General features: G+C 41.1%; 1 non-coding gene across 1 annotated transcript; it reads left to right on the plus strand.

Annotated features, from left to right (window-relative positions):
* The first annotated feature begins 22612 nt into the window (after window positions 1–22612).
* Window positions 22613–22719, plus strand: LOC145091126 (small nucleolar RNA R71). The gene has a single exon (XR_013702014.1). It is a non-coding gene; the product is annotated as a small nucleolar RNA R71 (small nucleolar RNA).
* Window positions 22720–24552: the final 1833 nt, after the last annotated feature.

Genomic DNA, 24552 nt, shown 5'->3' on the forward strand with positions numbered 1-24552 from the left:
TGAATTAGGGTGTAGGACTTGGAGGCTGGAAATGAGGCCAAAAGGTGGGGATTAATATGCTTCAATAGGATGCAAAACCCCGAAATTAGGGTTTCACTCTGGCAGGCCTACTCGCCGAGGCGAGAGCTCTCGACTTGTTGAGTAGATAGTTGAAAACCCGCGTCCAAGACTCGATTCTAATCGACGACTATGAGGCTTCCAACTCATAGAGTATCTCTATAAAAATGAATAATTTATAAATAAATGCGTACCAAAAACTAGGCATTACAATCCCCCCCCCCCCCACTTGACTTAGACTTCGTCGTCGAACTCTGTTGCGTCTGGAAACAACTCCGGGTAGTGCTCCCTCATCTCCTCATCGGGCTCCTTATTCCACTCAGAACCCTTGCGGTGGTGCCACTGCACCTTCACTAACTGAACAACCTTGTTCCTCAAGGTTTTCGTCTTCCGATCCAGAATCGCTACCGGTCTCTCAATGTAGTTCAGGCTACCGTTAACCTGAATATCCTCTAAGGGTACAATCGCTGAATCATCCACTAAGCACTTTCACTGAGAAACATGGAAAGTGTTGTGGATCCGGCTGAACTTTGATGGAAGATCCAATCGATACGCCACCTTGCCCACCCGGGTTATAACCCTGAAAGGATCAATGTATCTAGGACCCAGCTTTCCCCGCTTCTGGAATCGGAGAGGACCATATCGCCCACCTGAAACTCCAAGTCTGAATGCCGCTTGTCGGCGTAGCTCTTTTTCCGACTTTGAGCAGTTTGGAGCCTGCTCTGGACCTGCTGGATCCGCTTTGTAGTCTTGAGTACTACCTCAGTACTCCCCATAACTATCTGACCGATCTCGCCCCAACAGATTGGGGTCATACACTTCCTCCCGTAGAGCATCTTGAAGGGAGGCCGGTCTATGCTGGCGTGGTAACTGTTGTTATACGAAAATTACGCTAACGGAAAGTACGTATCCCAACTGCCACAGAAATCCAAAACACATGCGCGTAGCATGTCCTCGAGAGTTTGTATCGTCCTCTCACTCTGTCCGTTCATATCGGGTGGAAAGCGGTGTTGAAGTAGAGACGAGTACCCATCTCGTCATGAAACCGCTTCCAGAACCTGGAAGTGAAATGAACATCTCGGTCTGACACCACCGAGACAGGCAATCCATATCGTTCCACTATCTCTCGCACGTAAATCTCGGCCAGCTTCTCGGCACTCTTGGTCAACCGATCCACGATGACCCATATCGAATCGATCCCACGTGTGGTCCTAGGAAGCTTATTGATGAAATCCATAGTGATATCTTCCCATTTCCACACGGGAATGTCTAACGACTGCATATTGTCGTGGGGCCTCTGATGCTCTGCCTTGACCTTCCTTCAGGTCAAGCATCTCTTCACGTACTAAGCTATATCCCGCTTCATGCAGCGCCACCGGTAGTTAGGACAAAGATCTCTATACATCTTCGTCGCCTGTGATGGATGGAGAACCTGGACTTGTGGGCCTCATCCATCAGAATTTGCCATACTCTACCCCAGTACGGTACCCAGACCCTCCCATGCAGGGTCAACAGTCCCCGACTGTCATAATCAAATGAGGCCACCTGGCCTACGATCCGCTTGCACTTCCGGCGCTCCTCCTTCAGGCCCTAAACTTGCACCTCTAGGATCTGCTCCAGTAATGGAGTAATCACTGTCATCCTCAGAAAAATGTCTCGAATCGGGACCGTTACCGCCTTGCAGCTCATGGCATCGACCACCACGTTAGCCTTGCCCAGGTGGTAAAGGATCTCACAATCGTAGTCCTTCACCACATCTAACCACCGACGCTGCCTCATGTTCAGATTCGACTGATCCATGAGGTACCTCAAAATCTTTTGGTCTGTGTAAATGGTACAACAGGCCCCGTAGAGGTAATGCCGCCAAATCTTGAGGACAAACACCATAGCCCCCAGCTCTAAATAGTGCGTCGGATAGTTAGTCTCGTGAGGCTTCAGCTTCCTAGAAGCATAAGCTATCACATGACCATGTTGCATCAAAACTGCTCCCATGCCTGTGATCGAAGCATCACAGTAAACTACAAAGTCATCAACTCCCTCTGGCAAGGTCAGAATCGGTGCCTTGCATAACGGCTATCTGAGGGTCTCGAAGGCTGCCTGGTGCTCAGGCCCCCAGCGGAATGTCACCGACTTCGTGGTAAGTCGGGTCAAAGGATCAAAAAATCTTGGAGAAATCCTAAATGAATCTCCGATAATAACTCACTAGACCAAGAAAACTCCGAATCTCATTTGGAGACCTCGGAACCTCCCACTACATCTCGGCCTCTATTTTGGCCGGATCGACTAGAATACCCTTCTGGTTGACAAGATGCCCAAGAAATTGCACCTCAAGCAACCAGATTTCACACTTGGAGAACTTTGCAAAAAGTCTTTCCCTCCTCAGTGTCTCCAGCACCACCCTCAGGTGCTCCTCATGCTGCTCCTAAGTCTTGAAGTAAACCAAGATATCATCAATGAAGACTATTACAGACCGATCCATCATCGGCCTGCACATGCGGTTCATGAGGTCCATGAACGTGGCTGGAGAATTGGTGAATCCAAACGGCATCACCACAAACTCATAATGACCATAGCGAGTCCTAAAAGTTGTCTTATGCACATCCTCGTCCCTAACTCGCATATGGTGGTAACCCAACTGTAGATCAATCTTGGAAGACCAAGATGCGCCCTGTAGCTGGTCAAACAAATCATCGATCCTCAGGATGGGGTAACGGTTCTTCACTATTACCTAATTCAACTCCCGGTAGTCTATACACACGCGATGTGACTCGTCCTTCTTCTTCACAAACAGGATCGGGGCTCCCCATGGCAAACCACTCGGCCTGATAAATCCCTTATATGGCAGCTCTTGCAACTGCGTAGATAACTCCTGCATCTCGGGAGGAGCCAACCGATATGGTGCCTTGGCTATCGGAGCTGCACCAGGGACTAGGTCAATCCTAAACTCGGCTTGTCTCTCCGGAGGTATCCCAGGCAAATCCTCTGGAAATATGTAACACCCATAAAAATCATGCCAAATTTGAACTTTTAAAAACATTCCAAACCATTAAAATCATTACAAATTTGTTTTCAAAATGTATAATATCAGAGTTTTCCCATAAACATAAACAAACACGAGGAGTTGTACGATCATGCCTTCGCCTTGCCGCGGTCCCCTGATGTACCTGAAACAATAAACTAAACTGTAAGCCCGAAAGCTTAGTGATTTTCCCCCAAAATACTCATACCCACAACAATACATAGAGAATCATAAACAACATACTATGGGTCCAGTCAACCATCGGGTTGGAGTACCCCGGGCCCTCAACCATCCGGTTGGAATGCCAATATACTATGGGTCCAATCATCCTCGGGATGGAATACCCCAAGCCCACAAACAACAGGTTGGAATGCCCACATACTATGAGTCTAGTCATCCTCGGGATGGAACACTCATGCCCACAACCAACAGGTTGGAATGCCCAGGTCTATTGGCTTTCGCACAAAGCAGATAAGCCTCAACCGCCCAACAAACATATGGACCTATAACAGATAATCACATAACAGTCTATTGACAACAACTGAACTAACGAATCATACCATATATTGCATAATATTATCCTACCCTCTAGGCTACCGAATTAACAGGTCATACCACATATCACATAATATCATCATACCCTCTAGGATACCGATCTAACATATCATACTAGCATAACATAACCAGATAACAATCCAAAGGGGCCGGCCTTGGTGCCGTGGACCCTTGAGTATAGTGAGGATAACTCACCTCACACTGTCGACTTGAAGATAAACTCAAGCTCTCGGATTGCCGGTACAAACTCCACCACCTAAATGCACCATAGAACCATGCTTGCAAATTCTCAATTTCCCAAAATGTCCCAGAAGTCCAATAATCAACCCTTGGTCAAAGTCATAGTCAACTGTCAAAGTCAACAGTCCATGTTGACCTCAACTCGTCGAGTACAACCAGCCACTCGCCGAGTTCCTTGCATAGCTCGCCAACTCGTTGAGTCACTTGTGTGACTCGTTGAGTTCCTAGTATCAGTGGCCGCAAACTCTTTGGCCAGATCGTCAAGTTTCCCCTTATAACTCGTCGAGTTCATACGTGTCCATAGGTTGGGAAAACCCTAGCCGACTCACCGAGTCACTCATCTGACTCGCCGAGCCCACGACAATCTTCATCGGACTCGCCGAGTCGACTAGGCGAGTCGTCGAGTCCCTTCAGTCGTTCATCCATACATAGGCTTTTTAAGCCATGCTAAGGCTCCAAATTCTAGATCCATCTTCCTAAGGCATGTTTATCATGTAAAGTTACAAACTTTACGTGCATGCAAGGCCCTAAAGTCTTAAAATGACAAAACTAAGCTTGTAAAGATGCCTCACACTTGAGGGAAGGTTCATGCTTGCCAAAGCTAGCAACTTTATAGATTTACAGGCCAAAGAGAGCCCAGATCTGAAGTTGCAACTTCAGATCTTGGCTTAAACAAAAGAAAACTTTCCTAAAACCCACCCAAAAGAGATTTAAGATGAAATGAGCTAAGGTAACAGCCTAATACCTTCAAGAGGTTGTCAACTGAAATAAATCTTTGATTCCCACGAGTTCCTTGCTTCAATTCACTTGTTTCCCCAAGTTTTCCCCACCAAGATCCTTCTTCCAAGCTTAAACACAACAATAAGTCACACACACACAAATTAGGGTTTTAGAGTGTCAAGGAACTGTAAAGGGGAGGCTAGGGGAGGCCAATGATCCTTGAAATAGGGTGCAAAACCCCAAAATTTAGGGTTTCATCTGCCAGCTCCTACTCGTCGAGTCCTTTCTTGGACTCGGCGAGTAGGTCACTAAAACACGTGGACCAACCCGCTACTACTCGACGAGTAGGGCAACCAACTCGTCGAGTAGACCTTGAAATCAAGAAAAATCTTATAATAAAATCAATACCTGAGAATCGGGGCGTTACAAAATATATCTGGGTACTCTCGCACGACCGGTACATCATCCACTGTCATCTTGCCCTTATCCCGGGTATCCATAACATATGTGACATATCAGGCGCAACCCTGCTGAAGGTAACGCCTCGTCATCGCTGCTGAACATAAAACTGGTCCGCGTTGTGTCCTCTCATTGTGGATCACTAACCCTCCACCATTAGGAGTCCGAACCCTCACTAGTTGTTGCTCGCAGCCTATCACTGCCCCATTGGGGTTCAGCCAGTCCATACCAACTATAACCTTATTCCCTCGCAGGGGAATAGGGACTAGGTCCATAGAAAACTACTCATCGAACAACTATAGTATACATCCTCGATGAACCCTCGCGACCCTGACGGTCCTATCGTCTGCTATCTCTACATCAAGTGGGTAATCTAGCTCCCCAGGAGCCCCTGTGAACCGCCTGCTGAGCGCAGGCAACACAAAGATCGGATGGCACCCGAATCAAACAGTACCAAATCTGATATACCGTTCACTAAGAATGATCCTATAACAAAACACATAAACATAAGCAATAATTAATATCAATGAATAGATAAGGGAAAAATACATACCCGTCACCATGTCGGGAGCAGCTCAGACCTCCTCTGCTGTCAACTGAAAGGCCATACTCTTCGCCACAAGCGCCTTACCCGGCCCTGACGAGCGTCTGTAATCCTCAATGTAGCAGGGACGGGTGCTGCCACCTGCCCTGATGCTGCTAGACTCGGGTACTAGGACCGCTTGTGTCCCCTCTGATTGCGCTGAAAGCAAATCAGATTTGATACTGTAGTGGTGGTGGTAGTAGCTGTACAATCTCTGCTCACATTGTCCACTTCAATCTCACTTGAAGTAGCCTGAACTCCCTGCCTTGCACGTCCCATCGTGCATCTTGCCACATTTGCCACAACGGCTATGGCCCTGATGGCTCCTAGGTATGTGGTATGATACCTTGGGCTTCTTGCCCGAACTCCCTGTCTGAACCCCCTCGGGTTTCCTCTTCCTCTCCATCTATAAATCCAACTCTCTCTCTCTCTCTCTTTCTCTCTCTGTCTAGCGCCCTAGCAATTATGTCCTCCAGTGTCTTGCAACTGGGGCGACTCACAAACTGGCGGATATCACTCCGGAACATCTCATGATATCGGTCCTTTTTCATCTCCTTGTCCACCACGTATTGCAGAACAAGAAGGGCCCTCTCCCTGAACATCACAGTGATCTCAGTCACCGTCTCGGTCGTCTGTTGGAGATCCTGGAACTCCTTGGCACGCTTCTACACCCCACTAACAGGTGCAAACTCAGCCTTGAACCTGGCTGGAAAATCACTCCAAGTTATCGCATCCAGAATTGCGTTATCTCCAATGTCTCATCCGACCTCCTCCCACCAGTCACGTGCCTTGTCCTTCAAGAGACAGGACGCTAGTCGAACCTTGTCCCCCTCGGGACATCTGCTAGTGTGGAATGCATTGGTGACATCCACCAACCATTTGATACTCGCAATTGGGTCCCGAGCCCCATGGTAGTCGGGAGCTCCACAAGCTCTGAACTCCCTGAATGTCAGTGTGCACGACCCCATCATGGCCGCCACCTCGGTGAGGAAAGCACTCAATTGCTCATCTAGAAGCTCCTAAATACCCTCCTTGATTGTGCTGAAGATCACAGGAGTCTGATCCAGGATACCGCACATGATCTCAGAGGAGATGAACTCCCTAGTTTGGTCATCTAGCTGCCCGAATCCTGATCCCGAGCCTGATCCCTTACCGACGCCTGAACTGCCGACTGGTCTAGTGCGTAAAACCACCATTCTGAAAAAACACATCATAATAAATATCAGAATACTAATCATATATTGAGGGATCATACATATACTACAAGTTCCTTGGATTCATCTTAGCCTTCCTTGAATCGAGTACGGATCCTCTACTTTTAGTAGTACGGGCCCATACTACCTTTCACATCTATCTGTACTTTTTTCAAGAACTGCCTTGACTCCACCAAGTCCCTTCTACTACTACTTCTTCACGCGCTATCTCATCCTAGGCTTTCCCTAGGGTAATCTCCGACCCACTCTCCGCGATCAGCTGCATAAGAAGTCCATGCCATCTCCCCCTAACTAGCTCACGAATACTATTACATATTACTAAGACTAGATAATTCTTCGAATGAGAGATCCTACCCTACAACGGTTGGACTCAACAAAAGCTGCGAAATAGAGCTAGACCTAACCTTCTGAAATTATTTAGTCCTCACAATATGTAACTTAGCATATTCGTTTACTAGTTACTAAAAGATAACTAGAACTCCTAAAAGCACAAAGCAAGCAACATTCAGGCATTGAGTAAACATAACCAAGCATATCTCATTCAGGCTATACCTAACTAATCCATACTGGCATGTAGTTCGTGAAGCTAAGATACATATAACAGGCATATAAGGGATCCTCCCTATATTCGTAGCCCTAATCTAGCATGCAATTCTCATAAAGCTGATACACATATAACAGGCACATAAGGTATCCTTCCTAGATCCTTAGTCCTAATCTAGCATGTAGTTCTCATAACACAACATAAACGTGTATGGTAATTTGGGAGTACTTACTTGAGCTCGGCTTATTGCATGCACCACACCCTTTTCTATTTTCCAAATTTTTTTTTGCTTTTTCTAAAATTTCTTTTCCTTTTCTCAAAGTGATTTTTAGAAAAAGGTTTTCCTTTTGAAAATTTCTATACCAATTCCTTAGTTTGAGTTCAGACACACCCGAAAGTGTGACCGAATCCCTCAAACCAAGGCTCTGATACCAACTTGAAATGTCCCAAAAATACGGTCCAAAAATTTCGTTCTAAAATCATTAATAAAGGATACATGAATACCAATCATCATATAAAAACCACAAATCGTGTTACTCAAAATAACATAATATTTGTCATCGTATCAAAATCATATCAAATATCAGAGTGACTAATCCGAGGCTAAAACTATGGTGTGTGCCATGCAGTCATCCGTAACTCTTTCTTTTGCTAGCTGAAGTACCTGAAACCAAAACTGAAAACTGGAAGCATGAAGCTTAGTGAGTCTCCCCAAACTACCACATACCATACACATAATCACATAACAACATACATTGGGACTTGCCCACTACATCGGTCCCCGCCCAGCATCAGATCGAAGTCTGGTATACATATAACATAGCAACAGGCATATAACACATAAACATATAAACATTCCTCGGGCTTGCCCCAACATCGGACCGAAATACGGAACACATAACGCATAACATATAAGCTAGACCTTCCTCGGGCTTGCCCCAACATCCGACCGAATTTCGGAACACATAAACAGACACATGCAAGAATCACAAAGACATCAAGTATACAAACATTCCTCGGGCTTGCCCTTGTATCAGACCGAAGTCCCGAAACATATAACTACATCGGGCTAACCCCGACAATGCTAACATACATAAACCGGTCGGCCTTGGTGCCTTAGACCCGTTCCTACTGGAAGAAGACTCACCTCGCAAATGTGACTGTTGAAATCTCAAGTGAGGAGTCTCCAACGGCTGCTCCCACGACTCCTCAACTATTATTCCCACAATAACACTTAGTTAAAACCTGATAATTCTCCTTAGGGTAAAATGACCATTTTACCCCTGGTCAAAGTCAACCTTCTGGTTGACTCAACTCGTCAAGTTGCCCCATCAACTCGTTGACTCATAGAGTCTGAAATCGCGATCTAAGTCGTCGAGTCACCCCCCGACTCGTCGGGCTCCCAGGCTACTCAGAGTCGCGATCTACCGAGTCAACTCATTGAGTCCTATCACCGACTCGTTGAGTTCTATCTTATACTAAAACGGGACAAACCAACTCAACTCGTCGAGTCCCTTTATGGACTCGCCGAGTTCCTCTGTATGATTGAGCCATCTCAAAGGATTAAGCTCTTACCCTTTAGATCCAAGCTCCATACTTCATATACACATTGGAAATACACTTTTAAGGGGAAATTTTCCAACTTTACCCGCTATTAGTCCTTCTTAAAGGGTTTATCTCAAACCCAAACTCTCTAGGACATAGATCTTGGTCCACAAGCCATAATACTCTAAACCAAACATATTATACTAGATCTAGGCCTTGGACATCAGTTGGGCATGTAAAGTTCCTAGCTTTCCTTCCATGCATGGCTTTTAGGGAAAAAAGGGCCATAATAACGTTGTTAAGCTTGCATGGGGCTTCCATGGTCATTAAGTTTGTACCTTTATGCCATTGAACCCCTTCTAGATCCCAGATCTGAAATATAAGTCACTTGGGACGTCCAAATCCCAAAGACCAAGGTTCTTGAACCAAAACCCTCATAAAAATGGAAGTAACTAGATCTAATGAATGAATGATCAAGTTAGAGACTTGATTACCAAAAAGTGATGAGGATGGAAGGAAATCCCCGAATCTACAATCTTCTCCTTGAACCTTCTAGCTCCTTATTATTCTAGCTTCAAGAACACACAAAATCACTCAAGAATGGCTCACACACTCATAAAATGCTCTAGGGTTTCGTGGATTAGGGTTTAGGAATTGGAGGCTGGAAATGAGGCCAAAAGGCGAGGATTAAGATGCTTAAATAGGGTGCAAAACCCCAAAATTAGGGTTTCACTCTGGCAGATCTACTCGCCGAGTCGAGTAGATAGTTGAAAACCCGCATCCAAGACTCGATTCTACTCGATGAGTCTGGGGCTTCCAACTCGTCAAGTAGCTCTATAAAAATGAATAATTTATAAATAAATGCATACCAGAAACCAGGCATTACAGTTTCTTTCAAAATGTAGCGGGTGGGTTTGAAGAATTTGTTTAATCTGAAGAAGAGGAACTAAACCGGTAACGATAAAGAAAAACTAAGTACGAAGTGCTATTTGGCATCTCCCGTTATCTCAATCTTGCTTAAGAATTCTCGGGTGGAAGAAATTCTTCAAAAGAGAACGACTCAAAAATTAAGCAAAACATCTTCTGGACTTGATATCATGAAGTCTCCAACCCTAAAGGTAACCTTTAATTTGATTAATGTGCATAGGTTAATTGATTTTCAAGGTCAAATTCATTGAATTCTCTTTATGTTATATTCAATGAAAGGTTGGAGGGATTTCGAAATCATCTATCACTACTAGAATTTCCAAGGGTGGTACTTACTAATTTGATTGTATCATCTCATATATTTCTATCAATTGTTGATAAAAATTTCTTTTCAATTGAAAAATCTATCATTTTTTTAGTTCTGGTAAGTTTCATCTACCATATGTTTGATAAAATCCCTAATAGAACTGTGGTTTAGACTTTAAAGATTCAAACCTTAGTTTCCTTCTTATTTGCAATATGAATTGGAGTTTAAAACCTTTTACAGATATAACTTGAACCATTAAAATCATATAAACAATTATCATCTACATCCACAAGACTATAATTGCAATGTGAAAAACAAGGAATTCAAGAAAACTCCAACTTTAGTACTAAGGTCGACATCAAAAACTACGATTATGTCCGATTGTATGTTTATGTGACTGTGTGGATTCAAAGAATATGTATTCAAATACAAAAATACACTGTTTTTAATAAATTCGTCATTCTAACTACAGATTAATGGATTCGAAATTAAAGGAATGGATGTCTACAAAGATACTTACACCATTAAAGTTAAAGTTATTTGTTGTTAGAGACAACCAGACTTGAAAATTCCTTCGGATACCTTGCCTATTGTGTGCGAGTTTAGTTAAAGGGCATTCACAAGCAAATGTGGTTGATTGCTCATTGGCATATTATTTTTAAAATCATTGATAGTTAGTTGAAGACAATGAAAGAGAACTTTATAAGTTTTACAAACTTTTAAACTATATTAATGATTTTTATAAAAATTACTTTTTTTCTGGAAAAAATTTATTTTGGAAGGGAAGCAATGCAAATTTTTAAAGTTTAAATGATCCTAAAAGGGTAACAGTTCCTGTTGTTGGGTCCTATATATTTGGGTGTAGTATTAATGTATTACTAATTGTAGAACTTCTTGATAAGCTTCTTGAATTTTTATTGTTGTTTGGAATATTGATAAATCTTTTTGAACATTTTTTGACCTTTATGATGATCTTGTTGGGCTTCGAAGATTTGGATCAATTGCAGCGTTTGTACGCCTTTCATACTCATTCATTTCATTAACAACTTTTTATATTGGTAAACAAATATGCTCTCTTTGATAAAAACACAGCAATATTAAATTATTTTATTTATAACTTTTGTATTTTTGGTCCTTTTTTTTGTTCTAGAAGGAGGGGTAAAGTTGGAAACTTACCCTGGCAACAATGTGTATTGCCTTCAAGTGGAGAGTTTCTTCCTTCCTTGTCCTCCTGCTCCTCAAGATCTGCAAACTGCTGCTTAAATCGATTCATACCAGTGAAATAGGATAAAGGGTATTTTAGTCAATTGAAAATAGTTAAAAATCTTTAAAATTGACATCTCTATGAAAATCTTTGACATCTGACCTTGGATACATGAAGCTTATGTGTTTTTTGCCATGGAGGTACACTTGCAGTATCAGGGGGTGATACTCTAGGATCTGTGACTTGAAAAAGACGAAAATACCCTTGAGCAAATGCGGCTAAAAAAAGGAAAGGCAAAATTGTAGAATATGAGCATACATCTCTATAAATCATCTCTCTAACATCATTCTTTGATAATCTACTCCTTTAAAAATCAAACTCAAGTTTTGAAATCGGTTATTTTGATGATTCAGTTTCCAAATTAGCTAAACTATAAAATATGGATCTGCTACAGCCTGCAAACATTAATATAACAAATATATTTAAAACAAAATGTTATAAAGTTTTAGTAAAGCTTATCTCTTTAGCAAATATTCGATCAACGAGGTCAAACACATGCAATCTTTCAAGTAAACGAGGTGTTAATGGATCAACATTTGGGTATTTATGTGAAAATGGAACCCTTAACGTGAATTTGGTTGTGGAAAACTGTTTTCATTTTCTAAGAAAATGTTTTTAGAAAATAGAGTTGAGTTTTCATTTTTAGTTTTCAATGAAAATTTTAGAAAACGTGTTTGGTTGGAACCGGTGTAGTTTTCAAAAATTTCCATTTTTTATTGGAAAATTTGAAATGTTATGTATGTATTCATTATACTAATGTGGTTTTCTGGATTTCTTGGGGAGATTTCAGGTGGGAATTGATTTGCTACCAAATATAACAAGATTTGAGCATTTGACAGGTACCTGGATACAAGAGTTCTTATTGATGTCTCTTCTTATATTTAAAATTTTAAGAAACAACCTGGCTTTAGAATGAATTAAAGAGTTACCCATTATATTATTTACCACAAAATGCTTTTTTTTAGTTGCAAATTTTGTGTACATGAGAAGAATTTCAGATTTAGCACAAAAACCTTTTTTAAATTGAATTTTAGTATTGTTATTTTTGGTCTTAAATCTTATTATATTTTATTAGTTTTCTTTAATTGAATATTTCTGGATATAAAAAATTGGAAAAAAAAAATTACAGAGGACTTAGTATTGAAGTATAATTGAAGTATAAGTTCTTTTTTTTTCATACGTACTAAATACCTACTAATGTATGTAAAATGCACTTGTTTTATCCCTACTTTTTATTAATAAATTTAGCACACAAAGGCAGTGAACCTGTCTTTTAGTGGTATAGTATAGTAAGTAAGGTATCGAACTTAGGGAACGAAAAATTAAACTAATAACTAATTTTAACTAAAACAATTAATGAAAGTAAAAAAATTTTCTTCTAGTTTTGCAAGACTAGAAACTTAAGCATACCATAAAACACTTTATTAACTAAATAACTAAAGCAAACAACTAATTCACCAAATTTAATAAAGATGTTTCTATTTAGGTTCAACCAATTCACTCCTATGGTTATTTGTATTTATGATAGATTAATTGTTATTGACTACCAATTATAGTGATTAGGTTCATGTTCATTACCCCTAACCCTTAGACAATTAACTAATTTAAGCGGTGATCAAGTGTTTAAACTAATTAATTCCGTAGATTAATAATTTGGATTAAATAAGATTTGTAGTGGTTAATCAAATTAATAGTTCAATTAACCTCTTGTTTGATGGTTTCTAAAACAAGCTCACACATTAATCTAATTATTGTCTCATTAATCTTAGTTTCATAATCATTATTCCTAAGCATATGAGTTAGTGTTCACATAGACATATGAGGTTAACAACTAAGAGATGTTCATGCAACTTAATTGTCTTCCAATTAACAAAAAATAATTGTGATCAATGCATAAGGTTCTTTAACAAACTTAATTTAATAGATCACCAATAAACAATTAACCAAAAGCTAAGAATTAAACCATAGAAGTTCCTTGGTATTCCCCAAACAGAAACAAAAACGTATTTAGCTCATAGTTGCAGTAAAAACAAACACAAAAACAAGTTTAACTAGATTAAACATACTCAATTCCTAAAGCTAAGTGGAATGATTAATCTAGTTGCTTCAATTCTTCAAAAGGGTTGAAGATTAGAATTCCTCAGCGTCCTCCAGGGTTCTCAATCGCAGAAGGGTCTTCAAAAATCGCCAGAAAAGTAGTCCCATCGGATAAAGGCTTGGTTTTTATAGATATCTCAAAACAGGGTGTACTCGGCGAGTAGCAGACCCAACTCGCCGAGTAGACTCATAGTTATCTGTCTTAAATCAGGAGTCGTGGCTATCTTCTGGAATATTCTGATGGACTCGCCGAGTAGGCTCGTGTACACGCCGAGTAGATGAGCTTTTGTCCCTCAATCTTCACTCTTTGGTCTTCAATTGCTTTCCCTTGTTCCCTTTCACTCCCAAGCATGTCTTTTGGACTGAAAACAAAATTTAAACAATATTAAGTACCTTTTGTCCATATTATTCACATAATTAGTTAAAAATGAATAAAAATGTATGCTAAATAATTAACTAATTATGCACATATCAAAATACCCCACACTTGACTTTTGCTTGCCCCCAAGCAAAACTAAATTTTAAACATATTAGAATCACATATGACAACTCCAATCTAACCCAACCATTATGCCAAGACCGCAACGCATGCATTTGTGTCTAAAATTTTTCCTAAGGACCTCCCATATTCCAAATACTCACAATCCTCATAAACATTCGCCCACTCACCCCGAACTATGCTCATTTTATGCAACCCTCCGAATCCATCCGCAGAAAACCTCTTACCCTCAAGGTATTTTTAGTTGAGCAACCCAAGCATACATAATCTAGAATTACAACTTTTCGATACCACTATGGAGCTCTTTTGAATTCTTCACTTCCTTGATAATTTGATCTTTGATCATCTTTGAATTCACCACCTTTATTGTTTGATTTTTTTGGTATCTTCAACTTTTTGAATTTCTTGAAATTTTGACCTTTTGATCTTCACTTTATTTGCTCCAAAATTCTTACAACTTTTCTTGTAATTCTCTCTCTTTTTTTTACATGTACCTCACTTTTTTCACTCAATCCCTACATGCTTAAGCAGGGCACTCAACCTCAACCTTTATTGGCTAACGATAATAATTTTCCTGGATACATTTCAGGTTTAGGCTGCTAAACATATTGCATCCCTCGGGCTGAGCAGGGTCGTGTTTTTGTCCCATGATTTCACTGGAATAAGGAAGCCACAAATGCACTAGAACGTATATAGGCTCAACTAAACATTTGGGTTTTCATGCAATCATCAACACAATTCTTAACATGGAATCCTAATTTGTTTTTACCAAAATTTTCTAAATTAAATCCTAAGTAATATTTTTGGTATGCAACAAATTTTTAAAATTAGCCTAAATTAAAATTCTAAGTTTTCTAATATGTGACCAACCCCCTACCCCACACTTATTTTATGCAATGCCCTCATTGCATATTATGCAAATAATATAAATGCAAATATAAAGAGAGAATTGGAACAAACTCCCCTGGGGTAGCAGTCGATAGGTTGATACTCTCTTCTTCAGCTCCTTTTTATCTTGACTTTAACCATGGGAACAACTCATCCATGGCTCAGGTGTCATGCGTCTCATGTGGTTGACAGCTCGAAAATTTCACGGAACAAGCTTCTTAGAAAATCTCCAGTGACAATTCCTCACAAAAAGTGGGTAAATACTGCAGTGAAAGTGCCCAAAGCAGTTCTGGAAATCGAAAATTGGCAGTCTACTCGGCGAGTAGTAGCGTGGACTCGGAGAGTAGCTCTTGTCTTGGAACGATATCGTGTAATATCTTAGGTACTCGCCGAGTAGAGTTTGTGCACTCGGCGAGTAGGTCTGTCAGTTTCAAAACTGATCTAGCTGATGCTCCTTTCGACTCTGGTTCTGAAATTGGAAATGCAAACTGACCCTCACTCTAATTCATTCAGTAGCAACACTCTCCATTACTCTCAACTTTCACGGACTCAATCCTAAGGACAAGACTCCATATTCTTCTTGAAAATCTCTCAATCCCTTCTTGACCCTCACAAATTAGTATGCCTCCTAAACTTCTATCCCTGAAAATAAACAACTAAAAGTGACAATAATAATCAACCCAACAAAATAAAAATCATCCAAGTGTTTGACAATTGTTCAAAACATAACAAAACATCATAAAAACATAAAAAAAACTTCATTCTTCATCTTCCATGTCGGCTCCTCCCACGCCACTTCCTCCTTCTCCATCTCTTCTCCTCATTCTCTCGTCCCAACTCATAATGTATGGATAGCCGGGCTCGGGTCTTGGGGCAATGTTCATCTGTTGGAAAAGGTATTCAAAAGATTGGTTATTATAATTCACCCCTTGCCCAATGTCGTCCAAGTAGCGTCGGTACTCCAACTGGTTCTATCCATCATTGTCCTCCTCCACCGGAATAACCGGTGGGTCTTCTTGCACCCGCTCACTACGTTGTCGGACCCGCCTTCCCGACTCCTCGGGAATCGTCGGCTCGTCTTCATGTGGAATGGTGAATGAGTCGCCAAACTTCTCGACTATCCGTGCCCTCCAATAAAGTGCAGTGTTGAATGGTGGAGGGTGAATAACCGTGAGTGCCCGAGCTTGTGGCAGATCTAGAACCCCAAATGACCTGGCCAGCCGAGTGATAAACATGCCTCCATTGATTTTTGAGTTGACTTTTTCTTTAACCGCCCCTTCAGCAAGGAATTTTGTAATGCAGTAGGGGAGGTTGCAAAAAGCGTCAGGAGTAATAATACTCCATAGGTAGAAGATGTCAAGGGTTGGGACCTTGTCCCAATCCTTCCGCATGTTGATGGTGCTGGCCACAAAGCGGTAAATGAGGAGGTGGATTGGTGAGCGAATGTGGCCCTCTTGGGCGGTGGAAGGGATATAAACTCGGTTAGTGATCGTGTTCCACCATGTCGAGGCCACCACTGCCTTGGGAAGTTCCTTATGGCAGTTCTCCAAGAATGCTTCAAAGTCTTCAGTCATCATCATGCTCTGATCATAGATTCGTAACCTCCAAGAGAACTCAACAATGCTGCATTGTCGCAGCTCCCCGCCCAAAGAAAAAGAGATTGTGTTGGGGTTGTAATATTCACTACCACCTCGAAATGAAATGGTAGCAAAAAATTCCCAACACAACTCGGCATATACCGGCTCTTGAATCTTGAATAATTGTAACCACCCATCACATGTGATGGTGGTGTACCCCAGACTGCATTCCTTCACCAAGTAAGGTGTAAGCTCCTCCTCTAATCCCACATTTCCCAACCACCCCCAGTCAACTGCGTTTGGTAAATGAATTTCCTTTTGCTTGAGCGCCTCCAATCTGTTTCTGGCCCTTGTTTGTGATGACTTAGAAGTGATTTGTCGAAAAGAAAGCCATGGGATATCACTTTGGCTTCCCCCACGAGAAGACTGCCCCTTCTGGCCATGATTCCTGCATACAAACATCAAAAAAACACACAAACAAACAATACCCAGTAATTAAAAACAAAGAAATCAGGTCTGAATAGTCATCTACTCGCCGAGTACACGACCTACTCGGCGAGTAGGATGAACATCGGGACTGTCTGGTGCCGGACCTATGTATACTGTCCAAGAATCCAAATTTTTCACAGGGGTTTGTTGGAATGACCTATCTAACCATAAATCATAAAGAAATTCATCCTAACATTACCTAATTTATGGCTAATTTGAAACCCTAGAATTTGAGAAACCCCAAATCCGAAATCAAGCAAAATCGGGGCAAATCTATGATAAAGATCGAACCTTTAACGAGTTTATAGTGTAAAGATGTTACCTTTTTCGTTAAATGATGAAGATTAAGTGGAAAATTGGAGAGAATCGGACGAAATAGCTAAAATCGTCGGGGCTGCTTGAGAGTTTGCTGTGCACGGCGAGTATGGGGGTGAAATGGGTGAAAACCCTCTTTTTTACAGACTTATATTTCATCCGTGTAAATTGGCTACTCGCCGAGTATAAATGCAGTTACGCGTTTTTTCGGGTTACTCGGGCAGGTACTCGCCGAGTATACGTGCCTACTCGGCGAGTAGATCTTGCAGATTGAAAAAATTGTGACAATTTTGAAAAATTTATGTATTTTCTCATGTTTTTAAGCCATCCACCCCACACTCTAGGCATTGCTTGTCCTCACGCAGTTATGTTCTCAAAAATAGATGAAGAAAAGAAAATAATGAAAATAAAGAAAAGGAAAGAAAATGCAAACTCGAAACTCGAGTTGCCTCCCGAGAATCGCTTCTTTTTAGGGAGTCATTAGCTGGACACCTCCCCTTCTACGTGGTTGCAATCCCTTCCAGCAACAACAACTCTTCCATTCCTTCATTCCGAGGGACTCCTTCTTCATACTTTTTAACCCTATGACCATTGACCTTGAAAGGCGTGCCATCTCTTGATAATAGCTCTATCGCACCATGTGGAAACACCATCTTCACTAGAAAAGGACCATCCCACCTTGACTTGAGTTTTCCCGAGAAAAGCTTTAGTCGTGAGTTGAAAAGCAACACTTTTTGGCCTTCATGAATGTCTTTATCTTTAATCCTTTTGTCATGCCACATCTTGGTCTTCTCTTTATAAAGCCATGAACTAGAGTATGCATCATTCCTCAGCTCCTCAAGAGCATTCATTTGCATTAACCGGTTGCTCTTTAGTTCCTCCATGTTGAAGTTACACCTCTTCAAAGCCCAAAATGCCTTATGCTCTAGCTCCACCGGTAAATGGAATTGCTTTCCATAAACTAACCTATATGGTGTGGTACCAATAGGTGTTTTGAAAGCTGTACGAAAAGCCCAAAGTGCATCATCTAGCTTATCCGACCATTCCTTGCGATTACTCCCCACCGATTTCTCCAAAATTCGCTTTAAGACTCGATTTGTCACTTCGGTTTGTCCACTAGTTTGTGGATGGTATGATGTGGAAAACTTATGGGTTACCCCATATTTCTTTAACACCTTTTCCAATTGGTCATTGGCAAAATGTGTGCCTCGGTCACTTATAAGGGCTTTCGGGACTCCAAATCGTGAAAATAGTTTCTTTAAAAACCACACCATCACCCGACCGTCATTTGTTGGTAATGCTTGTGCCTCCGCCTATTTGGATACGTAATCCACCGCCACTAGTATGTATTTGTTTCCTTTAGACATGGGAAATGGTCCCATGAAGTCAATTCCCCACACATCAAACACCTCGCACACTTGGATACTATGTTGTGGCATTTCATTTCGAGATGAAATGTTTCCCACTCTTTGACAAGCATCACATTCTTTGACAAATTGGGCTGCATCTTTAAAAATTGTGGGCCAATAGAACCCAATGTCAAAGATCTTCTTTTCAGTGTAGTGTGCTCCATGATGTCCACCCGTGGGCCTGCTATGACAATGCTCTAATATTTGCCGGCTTTCCTTCTCGAATACGCATCTTCGTATGATCCCATCCGCACAGCTCCGGAAGAGGTATGGCTCATCCCAAAAGTAATATTTTAATTCAGCAAAGAATTTCTTCTTTTGTTGACTGCTAAAATCTTTCGGGATGTATTTTGTAGCTAAATAATTAGCTATGTCTACAAACCATGGCTCTTCTCCCACTGTCACCATAATGTACTCGTCCGGGAAGTCGTCTCCAACTTTATCTTCTTGCAATTGCGGGTTCTCAAGCCTTGACAAGTGGTCGGCTCCTACATTCTCCATTCCCTTCTTGTCTCGTATCTCTATGTCAAATTCTTGAAGAAGTAGCACCCATCGTATCAGTCTTGGCTTGGCATCTTGTTTAGAAAACAAATACTTGATAGTCGAGTGGTCAGTAAAAACAGTAGTTTTAGATAAAACCAAGTAAGGGCGGAATTTGTCAAAGGCATATACCACAGCTAATAATTCTTTTTCAGTGGTGGTGTAATTTTCTTGGGTTGGGTTTAGAGTCTTGCTAGCATAATATATGGGTTGAAAGTGCTTATCAACCCTTTGACCAAGGAGAGCTCCTAATGCATAGTCACTAGCATCATACATAATCTCAAAGGGTAAGTTCCAATTTGGTGCAATAATGATCGAGGCATTAGTTAATTTTTCCTTTAAAAATTCAAATGCCTCTAGACACTCTTTAGTAAAATTAAATGGTGCATCTTTTAGTAGTAATTGTGTTAGAGGTCTAGTTATTTTGGAAAAATCTTTTATGAAACGCTGGTAAAAACCCGCGTGTCCTAGAAAACTCCTAATGCCCTTTACATTAGTTGGTGGGGGTAATTTGGCAATGGTGTCAATCTTTGCCCGATCCACTTCAATTCCCATTTTGGAAATCTTGTGGCCCAACACTATACCCTCCTTGACCATAAAGTGACATTTCTCCCAATTGAGGACCAAGTCAGTTTTTTCACACCTAGCATGCATTAAGTCAAGATTAGTGAGACAATCATGGAAAGAAGATCCAAAAACGGAAAAGTTGTCCATAAAAACTTCCATGAATTTTTCCACCATATCGTGGAATATAGTTGTCATACACCTTTGAAAAGTTGCGGGTGCATTGCATAACCCAAAAGGCATGCGTCTATAAGCAAAAGTCCCACTTGGGCAAGTGAATGTGGTCTTTTCTTGGTCCATTGGGTCTATCGGTATTTGAAAATAACCCAAAAATCCATCTAGAAAGCAATAGTAGCTATGGCCCGATAGCCTTTCTAACATTTGATCAATAAAAGGTAAGGGAAAATGGTCTTTACGAGTGGCATCGTTTAGCTTTCGTTAATCAATGCACACTCTCCAACCGGTTACCGTTCGTGTCGGAATTAGCTCGTTCTTTTCGTTGGTTATGACCGTCATCCCTCCTTTCTTGGGCACCACTTGGACCGGACTCACCCATGGACTGTCGGAAATGGAATAGATAATTCTCGCATCTAAGAGTTTGACCACTTCCTTCTTGACTACTTCTTGCATGTTTGGGTTTAACCTTCTTTGGTGCTGTACAACCGGCTTTGCTCCTTCTTCAAGATTGATCTTGTGGGAGCAATAGGATGGGCTTATTCCCTTGATGTCGGTGATACTCCATGCTATGGCCTGTTTCCGCTTCTTCAACACTTGCACGAGCTCTTCCTTTTCAGAATTGGACAGGTCAGCAGCTATGATTACAGGCTTTTGGTTGCCTTCTTCAAGGAAGGCATATTCCAAATGATCTGGTAAAGTTTTAAGCTCCGATTTTTGGTTCTGACTGCTGGACTCGCCGAGTGCAGGTAGGGTACTCGGCGAGTTGGTGGCTGTATTCACGACTTCTGCCTTTTCTTCAGAGGAACTCGGCGAGTAGATCGGTCCTACTCGGCGAGTAGGACTGTCAGTTTGTTTTACCAATTCTTCATAATCTGCTTCTTCTAGCAGTCTTTCTATTTCCATTAAGTCTTTTTCTGGATCAAATTCTTCACCATCAGTTGTGAACTTGCTGGAATCTTCACTTATGCATTCTTCCAATAATTCGTCAAGCATATCAATTGAGAATGCCATGTCGTCACTGTTCCTTGAATACTTCATAGCTTGGTCTACCCCAAATGTGACTGAATCTTCTCCTACCCGCAAGGTGAGCTTTGAGTCCCTCATGTCTACTATAGCACTTGCTGTGTTGAGGAAGGGCCTTCCAAGGATGATTGGCACTTGTGGATCCGCCTCCATGTCTAGAATGATAAAATCAGCGGGAAAGACGAATTTGTCCACCTTGACTAGTATGTCTTCGCATATGCCTCTTGGGAAGGTGACTGTCTTGTTTGCCAAGTGTATTGCCATGCGAATTGGCCATGGTTCCGGGAGATCCAGCTTCTTAAAGAATGAATATGGCATTAGGTTCACACTTGCTCCTGAATCAGCTAAGGCATGAATAGCAGCCAAGTTGCCAAATTGGCAAGGTAAAGTCAAACTCCCCAGATCACCTTTCTTCTTTGGTAGCTTATTTAGCATAGCAGCTGAGCAGTTTTCATTTAGTACTACCTTCTTCACTTCTTCTATCTTCCTTCTATTAGTGAGAAGTTCCTTAAGGAACTTTGCATACTTGGGCATTTGTATGACGGCTTCAATGAAGGGTATGTTGATTTGAAGACTCTTGATATGATCTAGAAACTTCTGATACTCCTTTTCCTGCTTCTCCTTCTTAGCTCGGGTTGGGTATGGCATTGGAGGCTGCTAAAGCTTTTTAGGGACCTGCTCATTGGAATTTGGTGGTGTACTCGCCGAGTCCATACGAGGTACTCAGCGAGTAGGGCTGTCAGAATGTATGTTTTGGTTTTCTGCTTGCTTTTCTGCCCCATCCTTCTGTGATTCCTTGGATGCCTCAGTTTGAATAGGTGCTAGGGGAGTGATTATCTTCCCACTTCTTGTTGTGACTATGTTTATGTGCGCGCCTCGTGGGTTATTTTCAGTTTTGCTAGGAAGTTCGCCTGGTGACCTTTGGTTGATTTGTTGAGCAAGTTGCCCAAGATGCGTTTCTATATTGTGGATAGATGCTTGCTGGTTCCTAAGCATGGTCCTTGTTTCTTGAATTGCAGCATCATGATCACTATGTCTTTTTTCTGAGGCAGCTACAAATTTGGTGAGCATTTCTTCCAAGCTTGGCTTCCTCTCTTGCACCGGCTCCTCCTTTTGGTAGAACCCTCTCCCTTTTTGCCTAAAGCTTTCCTCCTTGGCTTTCTTGTACTCTTCATAAGGGAGCCACTCTTTCTTTTGTTTGCGCCAGTCTTCATCATATCGGTCTCCACTTGAGTAACACACTTGCGCCTTCTTGTTGCCATTCTCATCTAAATCGCAGTCTCTAGTGAGGTGAGGCCCATTGTAGTTTTCACAACCCACCCGAATAGCATGGATCGTTTGATCCATCTTATCCATCATCCTATCCATGGTTTTTAACATAGCCATGACCGCGGATAATTCTTCAGTAGCTGCATAAGCGGCTCCCCTAGTGACATCATGTCTAGGGTTGTGGTATTCTCTAGAGTGTTTAGAGAATTCTTCAATCAATTCTTTGATCACCGGGGGCGGCTTCTTTGTGAGCGGGCCTTGCGAGTCTAGTAACTGCCTGGTTGTGACATTGACTCCATCATAGAAGATGGATACTTCTTGCTGGCTGTTTAGGTCATGGTGTGGGCAGTTTCTTAGTAAGCTCTTGTACCTCTCCCATGCTTCATATAGCGACTCTCCAGCTTGTTGTTCAAAGTTAGCAATGGCCTTCTTCAACTTGGCTATCTTGGAAGGTGGGCAAAAGTGATCAATGAATTCTTCTTTGACCTTGGCCCATGTGGTGACTGATCCGGGGGGAAGTGACTTGAGCTAGTCTTTTGCAGCACCTTTGAATGTCACCGGAAGCATACGAAGTAGTTGAGTCTCGCGGGGCACATTTGGAACATTGAAGTAATCAGCTACATCATTGACTTCGTCCAAATGCTTATAGGCATCTTCATGGTCTTTTCCATAAAAAGGTATTTCTTTAAGTAAAGCTAGGATATGACCCTTTAGCTCGAAGGTAGCAGTCGCGGGAATTGCGGGTTGCACAAGTCCCGGGCCAGTGTCGTCGCGCATCCTCTTCTTCCATTCTCCCATGGGGATTTCATCAATGTTAGCCATTGTGATAGCTAACTCTTCCTTGGACTCGGTATCGTGCTCGTATGTCGGGTCCTCTTCTTCCTCGGTCTCGTACTCAATATCTTCCTTAGCCGGTTCGTCGATTACTAAAGAAGCGTTGGATGCTCCTGATTTGCTGCTCTTCTTTTTCCCAAAAACAGTCTTCAAATTGGACAAAGGTGACTTCTTTGGTGTACTCGAACTCTCCACGTCCTTTCCTTTGTTTCTTTTCAATGCGGTTTCGGGATCTTCAAACGGGGGTACCAGCGGGGTGTTTGATCCTCTGGTCATGAAAGTCCTGAAATAAACAAGATAAAAACGTAAAAAGAACAAAGAAAATGTACTAAAAAAATCGAAAATTAAACTGCTAAATACGCTTGTACTCGCCGAGTAGGTGCGACTGCACTCGGCGAGTACCAGTGTGATTTTGAAAAAATTATAAACTTAATATTAAAACTAAAACAGATGCTAAAACCTAATTACTAACTAGTAAATTGCAATAAATTAACTCTATGCAAGTAAACTCACACAAATGATCGAAAAAATTAGGAATTAGATTAATTATTTAGAACCGTTGCCCGGCAACGGCGCCAAAAACTTGATGTATGTAAAATGCACTTGTTTTATCCCTACTTTTTATTAATAAATTTAGCACACAAAGGCAGTGAACCTGTCTTTTAGTGGTATAGTTTAGTAAGTAAGGTATCGAACTCAGGGAACGAAAAATTAAACTAATAACTAATTTTAACTAAAACAATTAATGAAAGTAAAAGGTTTTTATTCTAGTTTTGCAAGACTAGAAACTTAAGCATACCATAAAACACTTTATTAACTAAATAACTAAAGCAAACAACTAATTCACCAAATTTGATAAAGATTTTTCTATTTAGGTTCAACCAATTCACTCCTATGGTTATTTGTATTAATGATAGATTAATTGTTATTGGCTACCAATTATAGTGATTAGGTTCATGTTCATTACCCCTAACCCTTAGACAATTAACTAATTTAAGCGGTGATTGTCGCACCCCGCTAAAGCGGAAACGCATGGTATGACAGCGATAACAGTTTCAATGCAAAAGATAAAGATACATCACCATAGCAGTATTTAAAAGTTTACAACCCATAGCTTCAAAAGAAACAAAATACAAGTTTTTCAAAATAACATTGTTCAAAATATAACTTCATAATAGCTTCAACATGATGCAGCATGCTCTATGATGATGAATCTTTACATCCACTTACTAATTGTTTCCTGAAAAAGCATGTAAAACGAGCGTCAACTATGAAAATAGTTGGTGAGTTCACAAGTTTATAAAATCGAGGGTACAATAATGCTTTTCGTAAATACAAATACATTGCTTTAATGATAAACAAAGTTGATTGCTATTAATGAATACAAGTTTATTGCTATAACGAGAAACGAGTTTGTATGTGTATGAGCAAAAAATG

The sequence above is a fragment of the Lactuca serriola genome, chromosome 2, assembly GCF_051521515.1.
Source record: "Lactuca serriola cultivar US96UC23 chromosome 2, Lser_US96UC23_V15, whole genome shotgun sequence".
NCBI lineage: Eukaryota > Viridiplantae > Streptophyta > Magnoliopsida > Asterales > Asteraceae > Lactuca > Lactuca serriola.